Source organism: Apis florea, unplaced genomic scaffold (assembly GCF_048593485.1).
Source record: "Apis florea isolate Af1SG1 unplaced genomic scaffold, ASM4859348v1 contig_2839_pilon, whole genome shotgun sequence".
NCBI lineage: Eukaryota > Metazoa > Arthropoda > Insecta > Hymenoptera > Apidae > Apis > Apis florea.
In genome coordinates this window covers 1,100,815-1,121,064 of record NW_028256653.1, presented here as the reverse complement: position 1 = coordinate 1,121,064, position 20,250 = coordinate 1,100,815, and the positions used below count along the sequence as shown (strand labels likewise).

At 31.2% G+C, this 20,250-nt stretch overlaps 2 protein-coding genes and 1 long non-coding RNA gene across 10 annotated transcripts in view; 1 reads left to right on the top strand and 2 right to left on the bottom strand.

Annotated features, from left to right (window-relative positions):
- LOC100863102 (uncharacterized) overlaps positions 1 to 20,250 on the bottom strand; it is a 226,362-nt gene that overhangs the window by 93,326 nt on the left and 112,786 nt on the right. The gene's annotated exons all lie outside the window — the stretch shown is intronic.
- Positions 1 to 20,250, top strand: part of LOC105735512 (uncharacterized) — a 40,863-nt gene that overhangs the window by 1,151 nt on the left and 19,462 nt on the right. The gene's annotated exons all lie outside the window — the stretch shown is intronic.
- LOC147657763 (uncharacterized) lies at positions 4,204 to 5,898 on the bottom strand. The gene is made up of 2 exons (XR_015291823.1): positions 5,512 to 5,898; positions 4,204 to 4,729 (listed from the first exon to the last, which is right to left on the bottom strand). It is a non-coding gene; the product is annotated as an uncharacterized LOC147657763 (long non-coding RNA).

The window sequence follows — 20,250 nt, the reverse complement described above, 5'->3', positions numbered from 1 at the left end:
ATTTATTCTACTTCATTTCTCATTTTTTAATTGCGTTTTTTCATTTTTTTTACATTTTATTAGTATTTTTATTAATGAGACATGATAATTAGCATAATTTTTCAAATTAGGAAGATTTGATTTTTTTGAAAAACGATATCAAATGAAAACTATATTTAAGTTGTTTTTCTCTGAGATGTTATGTTTTAATTATTTCTCTATTTTAATTTAAATTTGGTTTTAAATTAATTTCAGTAATTTATTATATTAGATGTATACATTAATTTAATTTTCTGTACAATTTTGAATAAACAAGCAATTATTCGTAGTTTTGCTAAATAAATATACAATATAAATAATTTTATACAAGTTAGACTATTAAATTAAATTAGATTATATTAACACGTGCTTAAAAATAATATTTTAAGTGAACAGAATAAACTACATTAAAAGTTCATAATCAAAAAATATGATTTATCTCATACAGATATTAATTTAATCAGATTTTTATCGCCTCTTTTATAAATCTATTCTAAATACTATCTGTTGCATAAAATGCAATTATCGACAAGCTCTTTTTTTAATTATTAGCCATGCCATTTATACTACAACATGCAATGCGAATGAATTATGTACATATTTAATAGATAACAAAAGTATTCGCAGCTCCTCGATTAAATATTTTCAATTAATAATTTTTTGAATCAAAAACCTGAAGCTTGATTTAAAATTAACTCAATTGAGAGTTTTAAATTGAGAGTACACTACAAATAACTAACCGTTTTATATTATAATAAAAATGATTATTTCAACATAAGAGGAAATAATATTATTTTAAGAGGCACGAATACTTCAAAATCACATGAGGTATCATGAAACAATCACGTTGATCCGACACTTTGTGCCAACAATTCACAACTGGAACGCTAAAGTGTAATCTACAGTTTCATCTGCAATTGAAGCCTCACCGTGGAAAACTTGACGGTTAGGAAGTCGTAGTATTTCACCAGGAACTTCATTATGCGTCCAGTGCGGATTGGCTTCGGTCATACAGCGTGCGTTTCCTATTTGTTTGTTTGTGTAGGGATTGGCTTTGGTGTGGTAAACAACTAATTACACATTATTTTTTTATCGTTCTTCATCTAAATGAGCTTCTTTTTACACATGTTACTGATCTATTGGTTTGATTCTACAAATTCGCATTCGTATATTAATCGCATCAGGAAAGAAAAAATGTATATAGTTACTTTTTACTCATCAAGTTCAGATATTTTATTTAATCTAAGGGGAAGAAGAGGAAGAAGGAGTGTAAATAGAAGAATTTTCTTTCTGTCAGTAAAATAGAAAGTTTTTTTTCCCACTAATTCTACTAATTGGCGTATCATAAAATTTTTGTTTCTTTATGTAGAATTAAAACTATTTCCTAAATATTTATATTTCACTCTACAAGAATCTCTGTATAGAATCTCCTCTGATTTTCATGCTTTTCGTTCAAAATTAACCCTTTGCGCCAGTTCTGTTGGCACAAACAATAATTCCGAATATCAATTATACCAGGCGTGAACGTTCTTGCATCCGCGTGTTATGCAATTTGATGAAGACATTGAGCGACATTTATTTTTAGAGATATCAGTGCACGTTCTTGTGTGTGAATCAATAGTGTTTGCGTCAAAAAGCACGTGTTTGAGCCAAAATGATAAAGGTGTGAACGATGTTGTTGGATCAAGCACTTCTTGCCTGTTTCAATCTATACTCGGCTACGTAAGATACATCAAATAGCTCTTCTTTGAATTTACATCGAAGAGAATCTATAGGAAGAGAAGTTTTTCCAAAACTAGGATCGTCTAAGATAGGAACGAAAGAGTTTCCATAAATTGTCGCGTATAATACGCGAAATAAATTTGAAAAGGAAATATATTAAATATTAATCTAAAAAAATTAGATCATTTCATGTGACTAATAATGGGATCATTAGAAATATATATTTAGAATCTCTGCTTTGCTAAAAATGTAGAATAAGTTTATTATACAAATTCGTTCGTGTTGTAAATCCGGTTGCATCAAGAATGAAAAAATGTTATTATTTGTTCGATGAGAAGAAAATGTTTTGTAAAATTGAAGTCGATAGATAATTTTTCACAACGATACATTACAATACAAATTTTTTTATGATTAGTACTATTAGAACAATATAAATAGTAAACTTTTCAAAAAATTAAATAATTATCACAGGAAATTATCATTACAAGTGATAAACCCATATTAATTATTTTGCCAATTACAAGCAATGAAATTATCAACTTCATAACTCATTGGATACCACATTTTTATAATCTTTTTACAAGTCTACTTTAATCCATTAATCAATAACGCGTAACACTATTGAAAAACGTAATAGTTCATCATGTATATTGCAACACTTTCATTTATCACGCAAGATTATGTAATTTTAAACGACATTGAAAAGATACATTTACAAGTTTAAAATTGATATTTTACAAAAAGAATTGATTTTTAAATTTAAGCTTACCCTTCGAATTAATAAAAAGAAAAAAACCACCGTAAATCATCCGAAAAGTGAAAACAATGCTTTCGAACGGCGTTTCCGCGAAATCTAAATCAAATTGACGTCAAACCGCGGGAAATAAATCCCAAAGTCGTTCACTTCGAAGGGCGAAGATCTTCCCATCCCCCCGGAGGGGGGGGGGGAGAGGGGCATAAATCGTTGATTTACGAGTGGAAAACACACAACACGACTATCGGACCAAATCGCTCATTAATCTGCTCGGCTCGGAATAATTAAAACGAGCAACCGATTAATCATCGCCGACGCGGTTACAGCCGAGCTCGTTCACGCTTGTAAAACCAAAACGAATCGTAATTTACATTCATTGAATCAGAGATAATCGTTTCTTCTGTTTCTCGTCGCACGTGCGGATACAAAGATCGCCCGCCTCTTTCTCGATTTTATACGCAGTTCGACAAAGAGAGAGAGAGAGAGGGAGAGAGTGGATACCGTTTGTTATCGAAGGAAAGGTTTGCCCTCTATTCCTTTTATTATCGTCGCTTCACCTCGTCGCTAGTTACGAAATCGTCCAGTTTTATCGCGGGAATATCGTGTTATAGTTTTGTTTTCGCGATTAGCCGGATCGAAACGTTGAAATACGGCGTAAATTTAATTTGAATAGAATAGAGTGTTTCTAAATGATTGTGTCCGTGGTGTTGAGATAAATTGGGGATTCGAAGTTGTAAAATATTGGAGATACTCGAGTTCTTTAGGTGGATATATCGTGTAGGCGAATTTCTATTATATTGCTCGATACGTGATTGCTTTATCTATTTAATAGAAACAATTGAATTTGAAGGATTTCAAACAGTATCTACTTCTATCACTTCGTATGTTAATTTAAATAAAAAGTATTTTTTCTTTTTTCCTTTTGGAATTGATAATTAATATATTTAAAAAAAAAAGCAAGTTGAAGCAATTGTTGATTAAATACGATAAAAAAAAGATATTTCTATATATTTCTATATATTAATTTTAAAAAATAAATTCATATACTTCATTAAAAAGAATCGAGCTTAACGAATACGTTCCCAGAATAATTAAATATTTAGATATTTAAGAAGAGAATTATTTTTCCAAATATAATAATCTTCGATCAATTCTTAATCAATATCGGGTTAAAAAAGATTAATTTCTTCTATCGAATCAAACAAACATTTTAATTGCGCCTTTTTCACAATTATTCCTTCCATCTCCGCTCGACAATTTCTCAATCACGCTTGTAAGGCAAGTCACTTTCAGGGAAACAGTTTAACGTTGTTCATCCAAAAGCGTACGCGATTAGAGCGAAAGCGATGACTAACGATTTTTCTCACCGTATTTTCACACGGTCCATTCTCATACAGGTAGTACTCTAATAGCGTCACGCACCAATAATCGACGAGTCATTCTTTGCCAGACTCGTGAATTGCATATAGGTGAACCACGCTCGATCGTGCCCCTTCAACCGCGATCCCTCAATCATTGGCGTGATCGAGGTGTATATTTCGAAAGAAATTGATCGACTGACAAGCGGGAGAACATTTTCTTTTCAATGTCTTGAGAAGGCATTGTGACAGACATTGAGGATTACATTTCAGAAATAATAAATATTTTTCGAAACGACAATTTGTATTAATTGTTAAAAATTTTCAAGATACGAAAAATAAAATCGCTTGTAGATTGGAACATTATTTTTCATTAAATTTTGTTATATAAAAATCGGAAAGGAGTTAATATTTATCGGATGGCCACAATGTCATCTTTTCTTCTATATACTAAATATTACATGTATTTATTTATATTTTGCAAAATTATTCTCTCGCATAAAATAACCCTTCTCGTATTTGCATATAAAAAAGTATTATTCAGCCGAAGTGTAGGATTTTAGATAAACTAGTAAAATTTCGATCGTAATATAAATAGAGTTTCACAGATATAGACAAAAGAACAGCTGATCGAGTGCAGCGCATTGGGCGGTTATGCAATGGGCGTGTTTTCGTGTGCGATGACTCGGTTTCATCTACGAGGAACCGTACGAATATTTGCACACATTCTAATGCGTAAAGCAGCTCACGCTTATGCAATCTGTCTTCTGGCAGATTTATTTGCAGCTCGTCGACCTGTTAAACGTATCTTCCGTCGGTCGGTAAAAGTAAGCTCTTCTGCTCGTTGAAATTTTCATAACAAGACTCGATCAACATTCTATCAAAAAAAAAGTTATTTCGATCGTTTGAAATCAATAAGTCATGAAAATCATTCAAACTCGTTTTTCTATATATATATATTTGTTGAATTTTTTCAATGATAAAAAATGTAAGCAGCATAAAGTAAAATTCTGCAATATTTGAAACTAAGAGTAGTGATTAAAAATTATATTTCTTACAATTTTTATCATAATCGTTGGAGCAAATATTTTGTATTCTGTTTTCATATAGAAAATGGTCGAATTTTGGGAAGACGAAAAGATCAACGTGAAACACGAATAGAGAAAATAGAGAGAAAAGTAAAGGTGCAGGTTTCGTCGTGACCCAATCTCGTCTCATTTAGGCTGAGTGGAGTAGACTCATCCAATTTGGGTTACTCAGCGAACCTGAGTTTCGCTACAAATGTCGAAACTCTGACGGCGAGCGATGCTTTTACACGTATCGTGGCATAAATCTTGCTTAAGAAGAAAAAAGAATCACCGTTAAATTTCCTTAAACTCCAACACACTTCCACTGACGATATATAATCTCGACTTAGTCTTATCAGATAGTTACAATTTACATGCTAATTATTTAAAACAATGTTCGTCTATAATATCGAGGATTAAATTCGCGATGAAAGTTCTCGCTGTAATAAGATTAAAAATAGAGTGTAGGGAATTTGATGAGCGAGCGCGATAAAAGTCGCATGTTCGCGCAATTAATTGAGAGAAAAGTTGGAATATTGGAAGAAAGCTAACGAGAAAAGAGAAAACGTATAATTATATGTTATTTATGTACTTGCAAGTCAATTAATGATTATTTTTGGAAAAAATCTTTTTTAAATGTAATCGATGTCAGAGGTCAAGAATCGGACATTATGGTGCACCAAAGAGGACATTCGAGGTTGTGTCCTCAGGTTGCATAATGCTGTCGTTAAATGTATTTCGACGTAGGCTTCAGCAACGTGCCAGAAACGAAAATATCTCTACGATCAGGGATCCGGATAGATCTATTCGATGGTTCAAAATCAGTGATATCTTGAGTTGGATATAATTTAAAGTTTATAATATTTGAATATAAATATTGGATATGTATAAAGTACTTTATAAAGTAAGCGAGTTAAAATTAAGACATTTATTTTCATATATGAATATGTATTCTCAATGAAATTCTTCGAATTGAAATGAGCAGTCACATTTCTATTGTTTGAAACGATACATACGTATATTCACACCTATAAATGATCAAAGAAATGATTAATGTGATGTTTATCTTTATTGCATCGAATCAATTGTGCTTTTTTACTATTGATGCTATTTATTTGAATAATAGTTCTAATTGATTATTCTTACAAATATGGTCAATTAAATTACGCGAATTATTTCGGAGGAATATAAGCATGAAAATATGAATAATGTATATTAAAGAATAAATTCATGAATATTAAATATATACCAATGAATGTCAAATATTGCATCAATATTTACAAGAAGAAAATTTGCAAATATTCATTAATATCTATAATCAGCAATATAATCGTATAGATAAATGATCTCCAATTAAACATAGGTCAATGCGTTAACATTACGTGAAATTCTCACACGTAATGCTTCCTCGTTACAGTGATAGCGAGAGAAAACGTTCAAAGAAAAAGAAAGTTTGAAGATTAGGTTAGATACTTGAAGTAAATAGAACGAAATATAATGGCTTTCACTGATTTCTAGAAATTTTTGTCTTTTTTTTATAATTCCAATACAGAGTAAATTAGATCTCATAGTATTATCTTATTAATCGGGAAGACATGGTTGGTATGAATAGTTCCTAGAATATCTAAATTAATGATACAACGTTTAATTCTGAATGTAATTTTCGTTTGATTACGTTACTCGTTTATTGCATAAGAATATTTGTTTCAAATTAGTGTGTAACATTGGATTATTTAGATTTTATCAAGTTATACTTTCATAAAGTAAAATTTTTGTAACTTAAAAAAATTTCCCAATTTACTTTATAACGATCAAAAATATTTTTTATACAATTTTTACACGAAATTTACAATATATGTTATATGTATATCGTATATCACTGAAAACAGAATTTTATTCTCGTTCACTTTCCTAACTCTTCAAAACTAATTAACTTATTACCTTGCACGTGAACTTTATACCCGTATCTCGACAATTAAGGGACACAATGCAGTCAAGAAACCTAACCTCCAAACCCGTATTAACTCATTTAACCAATATCAAAGCCGACGATCTTAATTGGCGAACGTAAAAAGAAAAAGTAAGTCCTTCCCTTTGGCTCTCACATTAACCGATTGTACGATTGGATGACCAAAAAGTTAAACTAGCCGAAAATTTCTTTCGCACGAAGGAGATTGCGTATCCCCTGAAAGTGTGACGACATGGCCGGTCGATAAAAGTGCAATAAAGTGCATGCGCAGTCGCGTCGTCGCAGAAGATTCGAAGCTTTGGCTCGAGAAGCAACGGCTATATGGTTCGTAAGCATGTAATAGAATTAACCGCGAAACAGCCTCGATTAGTATCTTGGAAGGCCTCCGGTTTGCATCCGGAGGCCGGTTTGACACGGATCTAATAGTTTTAACCGCGAAACCGTATACACCGTGGGACACGTGTTGCCGACTGCGAAACAACAAATGGTGGAACACGATCGAATCTTATTGTACGATTTGAACTCTTATGCAAATAAAATGTGTTTGTACACATTTGTGATAAGCATCTCGTGATTGCATACACAAAATCGTAATACACTTTGGAAAAGGAAAGAGAACTTAAAGAAAAGGAAGATAATATACGGAGTGTAGAGGTTATGTTTCTAGGGAAAAAGTGATGTCAATCTCTTTTAAAAGCATACGTATGACATTTCATAAAATATATATTTATTTACATATAACATGATGCACTTTATTGAATAGTACATGTTTTTAAAATTTGATACGACTTTATTGAAACGCTTCGTATGCATAATATATGCAGAATATCAAGATATTTTTCCACGAATTGTACGATATGTTTCTATTATTTATTTTTCTATTCTTTGTAAGGGATAGAAAGTGGATCGTGTGCTGGCGAATAATTGTGGATACCTTGAAGTGTTTCGCAGTAGAAATGAGCGATTACATGGGGTTAGAATTATTAAACTTACAATGACATAAAATATAATGAAGTTTCTTATAGCGAGGCATGAGATTAAAAGAAAGAATAGAGTATTATTAGCCTGTAGATTAATTTGGTCTTAGTTTGAATTGTTTTAGAGAAATTACGTTTCTTTTTTTAAAAAACCATTTATGGTTATTTATATTTTAAGTAAAGGAAATTTATCAAAAATGTATGATGAAGCAAAAACCATACATATTAAGAAAATGTACAATATGGACAAAAAGTTTAAGGTCATGTTATTCTGTACCAACTAATTAATGTATAATTGAGGTTGAATAACTTAATTTGGCAGACTGACCTTTTCTGATCTTTAATTATACTATACAAGTTGTAAATTATAATCACAAAGAAGATTATGGAAGTACATTATAATAAAATAAAAAATGAGATAATGACAATAGATTTTTAAATTATAAATATTTACACATGTATATTGTGAATGCTTATTATTTAAAATCAATTCTTATCATTAAAAAATTTTATAAAATCTAGAATAGATAAATAGTGAAATAATGTTATATCTGATGTATAGAATAAAATGCTTTTAATTATAATAAAATCTTATAATAATATCTTCGTATTACACCAATACATTTAACATTTTACTAATAAAACAAGTATTTAATTATTTTGGAAAACTTGATTGAATAAATAATCCTCTTTGAATTTTGAAAAATACTACAGCAAAACTTATTATTAAAGTGATTCATTCAAAAATGAATTGAATAATAATAATTAAATAAAAAATTAAACGATAATAAAAACATGAATAACAAAATTTACATTAATACTTGACCTACCCTGATCTCGTTTTTACGACTTACAGCTGTTTCAATGTTATATCAAGTGTTATCTTACTTTTAGAAAAAGCATCGTTAGAAATTTTCAACGCATGCTACTGCTATTAAGAGAACGGATTAAAATGATTTATTAAGCGTTATGAAAGTGCTCATAAATAGTAGGTATAGTAATATGAGACACGAAGAAGCACTTATTATAAATATTCGAGTAAAACGAGCTGGATGCTAACATGAATGAAAAAGATATTTTTGAAAGTGGAAAAGATGTGGAAAAACGGGAATATGAATTAAATTTTCATCATTTTTACGTTTCATGAATTTAAAATTGAAAATGCAATGTATGTACATGTATCTATGTATTTAAATATTTATTAACAGGTTTTTATGAAGAGAAAAAAAAAATTGGTTCATTAGATCGCTAAAAAAAAAATCTCGATTCTTGTTTCTTAGATGATTATTCTAATCAATTAACTTATTCAGGCCATTAACAATTTTTTTTTCTCTCCTGATTAATATTAAACTTGCCTGATGATTTGCTTGATCGATCGTAACGAATGTAACGAAGTCAATAAATATAACAAAATTCTTTATATCAAAATACAGAGGAAAAATTTTCGAAAGGGAGCTCAATGATTTTTTTTTATATCTTCGAAAAAATAGAATCAAGTATTAAATGAAAATTGAATCAGTGATTTATTATATATGAAACAATTAATATTTAACACCAAAAGTTTCCAGAATAATCAACATCTCATTTCAATAAACATTATTCACTTTTATTCACATTTCAAATTTCAAAATTATCAAATTTATAAATTATTAAAATATTAAAATATCACCAATCAAATTATTCCATTTCTCAATCCTTCAAAATTATCATTAAAATCTCGATATTCCATTTATTCAAGATTATCACTCGCTATTTTCTCATTCTCCTCACAATTCTCACGAACTGTGTTCGTCATCATTGAGGTAATCGGCGTATGACGTTAATGATTGGTGTCGAACGAAGTTGATAATGTCAGAGACAGCAAGGCCGCGGATGTCAGGTGGTGTTAATGGTACAGACATTCTCCTTAAGCAAGCGCCTATTTTCATCCTACGCTCGACGAGCACTCAATGTTGCAAGCCCCGTGTAATCTTCACGTGAAATATGCCACACTGTCTTGGGCCTATATGCGCGTGCTTTCAGGTAATTCACCTGAGAGGTTGACGATAAGTAGCTTATAACTTTCTATAGATGTTGGACGACTTTTAGGGACCAAGTTTCATCGATGTTGTCTTAACTGGTTACTTTCGTTCGGAATATAATTGCATGGATAAATAAGTTTTTCATCGATTAATTGATGGTCGGATTAATACACATTTTTAAATGTATTTTTAAGTTATATAAATCGTACAAGAGCGAAGGAAATTTCAGAATAGAATTTTTGACGAATTATTGAAGAAATTTGTTATTTCAAGTATATATATTTTTTAATACCAAATCAATACGAAATGAGTATTTTATTGAAATGTAAGAAAGTATTATTTTAAATAATAATATTCGGGTAGTTTAAATCAAACGATATTTTAACGTTATTATGATAAAGTGAATTGCTCGTTGGTTCAATAAAAATGTTTATGATCCTCGATACATTAAGAATTTAATACAGTAGTTAATTTTTTTGTGATTAAATATTTTACAGTAACTTTCTAACTCGATTATTATCAAGAACATAAATTCTTGCGATATGAAATATTTCGTGTTGGTGTGTAATTAATCTAATTAAAATATCAAATTTTTACACTTCTACAACTATATAAATTAAATATAGGAGAGTTGTGCATTTCAAGAAAGTATAGGTAAGAAAGATTCAATGATTACATTCGTTAGTCACTCTCTTAGTATTCAATGAACGCTTAACGCCTTTTGATCATAGTTGTTTTTAGTAAAAGAATTATTAAACGTTCCTTTTAAATCTCCTTAATGAATATAAAGATCTCGATTTCTACTTTTACTTTCTCCTTGTAGTTTTGTTGAAATTCGAAGCGAGAAATTCGAACAAAATAATTGTTAATAAATTCATACAAAAACCGAGTGATAAATAAATATTTTATTAATTTCATTTGAATTAAACAAATGTTTTCTCTTAAAGATATTAGAATATTTTTATTCTCAACTTATGTTAGTTATAAAAGTTAGTAATAATGTTAATGATTACAATATTTATATTATTTTTTTTATTCTTAAAAGTTGAGAAATATTTTCTTCCAAATTTTCGAATTACGGTTAATATAAAAATGATCAGAAAGAGTGAAATAATGATTGATATTTACCAAAATGTCCTGAAGTGATACCGGCATCAGTGAGCACGTCGACATGACTATTAAAATGTTCCTTCAATCTTTGCACCAACAAATCTATCTTCCAGTCAATTTTTACCGTAACAAAATTAACAAGAACAATTGCAACTAATCTCAAAGAACCATCAATCTTTGTCTAACGTTTAAAATAATTCAATATTTATAAAATCAATATCGACATATTATACTCATTGAAAATCCAAATCGCTGAGAACCACTTGAACAAACTATCTTCAATACACAACGTTGAATCAACAAATTTTTTATTCAGAAATATATCTTCATTTATTATAAAATTAATATCGCACAATTTTCGATTCTTTTACAATAAAATACAATTTTCAAGCCGGAAATAATTTATAAATTTAATCTTCCACGATCGAAAAATTTGAAAAGAATAAACTCGAAAATTTTTTCTCGATCAAGTAATAACAGAGTGATAAAAAAAAACGATTGGCCACTATCGTGTGAGCGAGCGTGAAACACGTTTTCGAAGAACGCGAATAGCGACTGCTCGCAACATGTCCAACTCACAGAGACACGAAACAGCCGATCTCCTCGCAATCGAAAGACTGACTCGACACTGGTATATCCTGATTCCGTGAAAGACTTCCTCGCCCCTATATTAAATTAAACCACAGTTCCAGCCGGTACACTCATCGACTGTGTATACCAGCGCATGCTATAATCCAATATTTCGAGGCTAATCTAAAGCTCGGCGGCCGATATGCAAACATGTCGTGGAATCGCGGCGATATCGAGAGGAATTTTTCAAATTGTTGCGAAGTTAATGAAAGGTCGTGGAATTTCCATGCGCGCCACCTGCTCGTCAAATTATCGATCGTGAAGTTCGATGAATTTTTTTGCAGGGAATGGAGGAATTTTTGGTGGTTGGAGATTTTCCAGAGAGTATGAAAATTTTTGGAAAAATATATGTAAATGATTCGAAAGGATAGGATTATTGAAGTTGGTTTCTTTCGAGCATGGAAATACAAAATGTTATATTTTTCAAGAATAAACGAGGAGAATCTTAATATCATAGAATAAATGAAATAAAATCTCGTAAGTGAAAGAACAAACTTTCTCGACTAATTAAAAATACATCAACGACATCGAGTTTGAGTTTCCTTCTCCTTCCAAATTAATCAACATACAACATACGCTGTAGTAATAGTTTCAAGTGAAAGGATGGGATCTCGTAGCGAATCCCAAATACGAAAAAAAAAAAAAAAACGGAAATGGAAAACTTGAAAAATGGCGAAACGTTCGGATTAAATGTCGTACACTTGGAAAAAGTCGAGTCGAGTCGCGAAAGTATGCAACGATGTAGTTAAATATACGTTTAATTCTCGTGGAATCATGGGAATTACAACCGGTCGAAGAAGAAAAAGAAAAAAAAAAAAAAACAATTCGATCCGCAACATTGTTGCAACCACTTAATTTTACGTTGCGAATCATTAAGTACGAGTAACTAGTCTGAGTTAGGATCGACCGTGCCGCTTTATGCTCAGGAAACCCTATGGTTTTAAGTATCGCGTGCTAATGAACGAAAAATAAAACAAGTCGATTACCTTTGAGGTTCCACAACCGGTTTCACATATAGAAAAATATCTTTTAAATTCTCTTTTTTATCGAAGTTACCATCTTCGACGAAGATGACGTTCGAGCCACGTTAAGTTATTAACAATATTACTTTGAGATTATCCGTAGAAGAGAGAAGAAATTTTTTTTTAAGAAATAATTTTATTAAGTTTGAATATCCAGGGAAATGGAATAAAATAAAAAGATAAGATTTAGAATCATTATAGTTTAATGTTTCTTTCTTAATACTTGTAATGGTTTTTTTTTTGTATTTTCTTTTAATATTATTATATACAATTGTATATTATTGATACAATTTATTTAAGTATTTAATATAAGACAATTTGTAAAATATAAAAGTTTTATTGCATTTTTCCGTATTAATCGGAAAATTAAGTTTCATTGAACAATGAATTTTTTTCTTACGATGATATCATCTTGTTTAGGTCTATCCAAGCGAACATATTATTTCTATTTGAAATTGGATACGAATACATGTTGATAGTTAATCCAAAAACATTTTACACAAAGTGTCGATCGTTTTAATCGTATGAACCGTTCAAACACGATGTATTCGTTTCTTTGTTTTTATGAACAGCGTATACCTTTCTTTGATTTAAAAGAACAAGCGAAAGCATTAATGATCACTGAGTGCTACGTAAATATTTGCAATTTATTCTTTTTTTGCGCATAATGGAATATAAACTTTGCACAGAATAAAAGAAGAATTAAAGGAAGAATAATTAGCCGTAAAGTTGTAACGCTCTTTAACAAGTTTACTATAGTAATTGAAAAACGAAGAGAAAAAGAGGAAAAAAATAAAAAAGTTGTTTTAATTTCTTGATGAGTTAGAATTAATTGAAAAAATTTTTAAAGTGAGAAAGAAACATTAAATTATTTCTGCTACGAATAATTTTGAATTTCTAATTGCAACAAAAAAATAAATTACATTGTAAACAACAATCTTAGAATCATCAAAATTGTTGCAAATAAGAAATCCATTATTTTATATCGGTCATACGTTTCACATATTTAAATACTAAATTGTTCAAAATAATTCCTACTTTTGGAGGATATTTTCTTTCGCACAAAATACCTGACCATGGTCAACCATCAATTTCCATCTACCTACTCTCATTGTTCGAATTGCGTTAAATGCCCAGCTCTTTCGACCAAGAGAAACCTTTTAGCCTCACGCACAACTCTATAAATAGAAATTCACCTTATTGCATTTCCCTACTCTCTGGACAAATAAATCCACCATTCACTGTTCGAAGCTCACAATATATGAGCAAACGGATGAAGAAAGGATCGAAATAAAACTATATCGAAAATTTCACATTACGTATATCTAAACGCGTACGAACTTGCACGAATTATATTCACAAGAGTAGTTGAAGGTGATACCGATGCCCATTTACAAACAGATACAAATAGGAAACACTCGTAAACCATATCGAAATCGCCTAGCCAATAACAATAAAACCAATAACACTATCGACTTTAACGTGTCGTCTATATAAAAGTATACAAATCTTCACAACTGTACGGCGAAAACATATAAGATATTGTTTCCATAGCGAAAGAACGTGGAAAAGAAATAGGTAAACTGTACCAGAGAAGCCGATCTAACGCGAACAGCTCACGAACTTGCACGAACGTTCGCAAATATAGCGGAAAGAGGCGTCGGGGGGGTTAGTGTCGATGTTTCCACGAGACGCGAGGACCCGCGTGTTTCGGGACAGATGGTCGGCCGGCCACTGATCGCGAGTGCGTGTCGCGTGTGCAAGCATTCTGAGGTGTTCACGCGTGTTCGTGCATATGCGTGGCCCGCTCCTCCGGAATATCGCGCTCATCCGCCGCTCGTCTCGTCTCGCGCCATAGCGCATTATAATTTCTGACCGAGTCGCGTCGTTGGAATGCTATTGTTTCGCGGCTTCCGATTTTCTGCCCGCGACCTCACCCTCGTCTCCCATCACGACTGATTCGTTCACTTGTCGATTCTTTCGTTAGGTAATTGACAATATCTCGTTTGTTCAAGAGAGTAATTTTATACGAAGCTACGAATGGCTGATTGGATTGGTAGATATATAGGCTTAGAAATGATTATACTTTCTTTTCTTGTTTGTAGTTTTATTTTGTTTTCCAATGTCGATGTAAGTTTGTATTGTTTATGGAAATTTTTGGGTATATAGAATATGAATAAGATATTCCTTTCCAATTTAACGTGTCTTGCCACGATCAATAATAACATAAAATTCTTCTACTTCTCGAGTAGAAATTTATTTTTACTTCAATTATATAATTGGTAAATAAAAAAGAAAGAGAAGTTCAATCTTCTTTTCGCTAGAAATTTTATTATTTCGAGGGAAAGTAAATGTATTTTTCTTTTTTTATTTGCTTTCAAATATATTTTAATAAATATTACTACTAGGAAGTCCGGATAAATGCGTTATGATGTTTTAACAGAATGTTATTGCTTGTATCACAGTAGGAAGTTCAGTCCGGAGCTATTATAAGGTAGCTACCTCTTTCCCACTTAAACAATTTAATAAGTGATACTCTAGCTCAATTTAACCGAGAACCAGATTAAATTGCTTTAATAAACATTTTTTTGTCTCTCTCTCCCTTTTTTTTTTGTTCGTAATATTCGATACATAGATTCTTTCTGCTAATTTTTATACAAAATTGTGACAGAATTTCTTCTCGTTACGGGTCAAGTACGTACTTTTTCCTCGATTTGCTTTATCTATTCAAACAAGCTGCACAGTTTCATTCAATTCCTCATTTCATCCCGCTGAATAAAAATAAAACAGGGAAAATATGCGAAGAGGTAGTATAAATTTGACTTTTAAATTACAATATCGAGATAAGGATGCTATAAATACTTTTTTTTTTTTTTTACTTTTTAGAACAGAGTTTATATCTGTATAGCTTCACATGTTGTGCGAAAGAATGAAACTATGATGTTGAATAGAAATATGAAAAATATTAAGTTATTGCATATTAATTTGTCGATTTCGATTAAAATAGTGCAAAACCTCAGACGATATTTATTACATCGATTTTATCATTTTACGAAGAGAAAATTTCAGAACTTTGTTAGAATAGAACTTTCGAAAAGGCTGTAACTATTTACACAATTAATAAATCGTTAAAGATTTCATTAAAAATTCGGCAATATCACACATCAACGATCCAATAATTTAAAACTTTTAAATCTTCCTTAAATATTTACCACACACAACATTTGTCGGTTGATCGCGAAGAGCAAATATTCCCCCAAGGATTTCACCGAAAGATTCTTCCATCCACGAAAGTACCATTTTTTTCTCCATTTCGACCTTTATCTTTATTTATCCAGTTATATTTACTCCTGCACACGACGGATATTCACGAGTTCGTTCTTTAAATATTAAAAAAAAAAAAAAAAAAAAAAAAAAAGAAAGAAAGAGAAAAAAGAAGGAAATATATCTCTTAAGAGCAGCCACCTTGAAATTATTCCGATCACATTTTTTTCCTCCTTCGACCGTTTTCCTAAGCTTACTTCGCCGTCGTTCAACGTCCCGAACACGGAACAGGGCCGAGTATTTTGCATGGAAATGCGTACACGGAGCTGATTTAAATAGGGAAGGAAATAAATGTCCAAAACTCTGGCAGTATCCTTTGTTCGCGACCAAGTCGCGGAAGAGCGTCGTTCAAGAACGCCTGCACACCAACGTGCAACTGCCTTATTATAGCTTTTTGATGGCTACGTACGAGCAGACCAGGCTTTGCCAATACTTTCGATCTTTCCATAAAATATAAATAGTTTCACCAGCGATACCGAAATTGTTAATCTTTTATATAATTGCTTGATTCGTGACAACGAGGCTCACTTTATCGCTTCTTCCAAATATAAATAAATTCCTTAAGTTTTTTTTGGTGAGGATCCCATTGCGAATCGCCATTTTGTAATTTGAAGGGAAAAAAGAATATTTTTTTAAATGAGGAAGTGTTTTAAAAAAAAATTGAAAAAGTGACACACAGTGAATGAATAATAAAAATTGAAATCGCGAGATTTTTTTTACTCATCCTTGGCAATCTTTTTAAACTTGTTCAGTGAACGAGAAAGTATCCTTTTAATTTTCGATTGCTGCTTAAGAAGTTTCTTTTTAACGGTGAAACTACTTGTAAGAAGATTTTCGTAACTTGCAGGTATTCGTTCTTCGTTAGAATTAATATATTCATAAAATGAATGTAATTTGATTAATTTCAATTGTATTTTCTTATTTTTATTCTAGATTCGTATAATTAAACGTCACTTGATAATTTGCAAAAGTTATTGTAAATATAAAACGTAAACGTAATACCACTGAAAAAAAAATATATATATATATATCACTATCAAATATATGACTGAACACGTGTCACTGAAAATTTACGCTTCGAACTATTTAAATAGAATTATATAGGTTCATAAAGTGAAGAAAATGTTCTGAATTAGTCAAGGTCTGGCGAGATCAATGTGAATTATGTAAACAACGCTAAATGTATGGTAAATATACAGTGTGTCCATATTGATAGTTTCCAACCTTGACCGTAGTCAAGAAGTATCTGTATATCCTTACGACGACCTCGATTAATGATCGAGATCATTATTTTTAAAATCTTTTTAAAATTGTTGCAAAATTATATTTTATAGAAGGGGAAAAGATAGAAAAAAACAAAGGAAAAACAAGAAAAGTTCTCTTCGAATTTTATCTTCGAATAAAACTGCAATAACCGTGTAAATAGATTTACGAAACCTTTGTACGTATCTGACGTACAAAGGTTCGTCAACAGTGGAGAATAAATATCGTGTTTTATATTTCTTTCGCCTCCGGATTAATTAATCCAGAACAAACACGTGACAGATCTCACGCGTGAGATCAAATGCGCGTGCTAACAACACCGATCGTGGAAACCTTACCGGATCTGTTACTTGCTTAAAGTTTGATCATATACAAGGTGTTAATATATTTGTCAGTCAATCACTTTGAGATACTATGTTGATTCTAAAAGGCAGGACAAACACAAAGATTAGCGTAGAAAAATATTGATTGATTCATTTATTTAATTATAAGCAATTTAAGTTTGCATCAAGATATGATGTATAAACTTTATACTAAACTTTAATTCTTTATAAATTAATCAATATTTTTGGACAACAATAATTTTCCTGTTTTTTATCTGATATTTACGAATCAAACATCTTGAAGATACAAAATTTGTTGTTTTATTTTTTTTTCATATCAATATATTAATCATTTAAAACTTATACAGTTTTATATTTATTTTTCATTAGATTTATTTTCCAAAAGTTCGTATCACGCCTCGAGTTTGAATTTAAGTTCAACTTATATTTTTTATAAACATTATTGATATAAACAAAAGAATATAAAAAGTTGAAATGTGTCAGGAAACGTGTTAATAATATTTAATCGGAGGATTGAAAAGACTGTTAAAAGGGAAGGCAAACGTTTTAATACAAAACATTCGGGTATTAAACTCTCATAATTTGTCAAATTTGCTACGAGGATATAAATAAGTTCGCATATCGGAGAAATCTCGAAAATATATCCGTTTCATATTTCAATTAGCAAAATTTACGGAAATTCGAATAAAATTTTATATCCGCATCACCACCGGAAATGAAGCTTTCAAAGCTGGGTCTCGTTATTCCCTCCGGTCATAAATGTATCGCGTATACCTCTTAATTTGTAAAGTTGAAACACGAAGGCCAAGCCATTTCCAATGTTGCCGTTTGCAACAAAATCTCCTAATAAATTATTTCTCAACCATTTCTTTCCTTTACCCGATTTTACAACTCCGTTCAAACGTTTAAATTATTAACATTTTATCTCATACTTGCGCGATTAAAAATATTCCAAAGAATCTCAAACATACCTGTTGTATACAAAAGCGTGATACGAAACAACAGCTTTATTCAAATTATCAAATTATTAATACTTTATTTGAAAAATTTCCAATCAATCTCTATCATTCTTCGAATCATTCGAGATCAATGAATATTTTTCAAAGAAAAGTATCAATCTCGTTTATTTTAGACTCGTCAAATTTGAAATAGAAATCCCCCAAATGAAATAGAAGAATTTTAATAAAAACAAGTTCAAAAGCAAAATAATAATTCTAAACTTTCGTGCATCGTTGTGGTGTCTCATCCCAGTGCGGTCTCGATAAAATCGTGAAGTTCTCAATTCCGGAACCGCAACACGTGGTCCGTTCGTGGCTTCGTGCAATCCTGTTTGCTTAATCTTCTTTATGCATTCGATATAAATGCATCGAGGTGTGCGTGGGCTGGCCGAATGATGATCGTCGTGTCGCTCGAAAACATTATTTTATGTCTTATATCGTAATCTAAATCACTTTCTTGTATTAGCGTGTACGAGCGTGTACACTCACTTGATAAACGCGTTGCTCTTAGCTAGTCACCTGGACACCGGATCTATTATCGTAGAAAGAAAATGGCGGGCATTTTATTGAAATAAATATTGTTACAAGACGATAGGATGTCGCCTGTTAATAACTGTGAGAATCGATAAAACTTAAGTAATCTTTTTTCCTAATTTCTTCTTTTATTAATTTTCGTTTTCTTGAACAGCTGTACAGAATCATTAATTTAATGTCCTGGAGGTTAGTTTTTTTCTTTTCATCAAAAATAAAATTGAAATCTTTTGAAAAATTGTTATATCAATGAATTAATGTGCCCTGAAATGAAACTAATTTGATATTTAACTCTGTTAATTAAAACTCCGTATACGTATAATTGTTTAATTCACTTTTCCTTGCAGTTGAAATATATTTTCATTTACATCAACCTTTTCGATATTGCTCTACCTACATTACAAAAAAAATAAATTCTCGCGAAGAGACAATTGAGAAAGAGTCTCTCTTTTTTTTTATTTCGTCTCTTTTATTTCTTAAAAAAAAAAAAAAAAAGAATATTATTGAAATAGAGTTAAATAATCGCATAAAATGCAATTGTATACAACTACGTTGGAGACGAGAGAAAATAGAAGATATTTTTCTGAAAATCGTCGCGCAACATTCGAACCGATCATCCCCGTACTTCTCGAGTATCTCATTAAACGACTTTCGTAAAAGACAAATTACAACGATGCACACACATTAAACGTGGCTATCATATATATATATATATACGTGTGCGAGCGACACGAAGATATAATTAATATTCATTAGGGACCACCTTATTAAGGGGTCGGATACTCGATCCCTCTGTGTCGAATAGCACTCACGAATGCCTTGGAAAATGACGAGGAGAAAGAGAGGGAGAAAGAGAGAGAGAGAGACCTGAAATTAATCGAAGTCTACGAGCACAGGCTATCTATTAATACCAATTTCTCTTCGAAGGCTGGCTATGCTTCTCGAATAAATATAACCATCGATGCAGAACCACTCGGTGTGGTCAAGGTTCCAGGTGCCGTTTTTTTTTCCCTCTCTCCCCCCGTTCTCCGTCGTGTACACGCGCGTGAAAATGTTATCAAGCGTTTCCTCTCCTTTGAAATCCCTCTTTCGTGCATGCCAATGATTCGAAGGGGCGAAATTGCAGCTGGAAATTACAGATA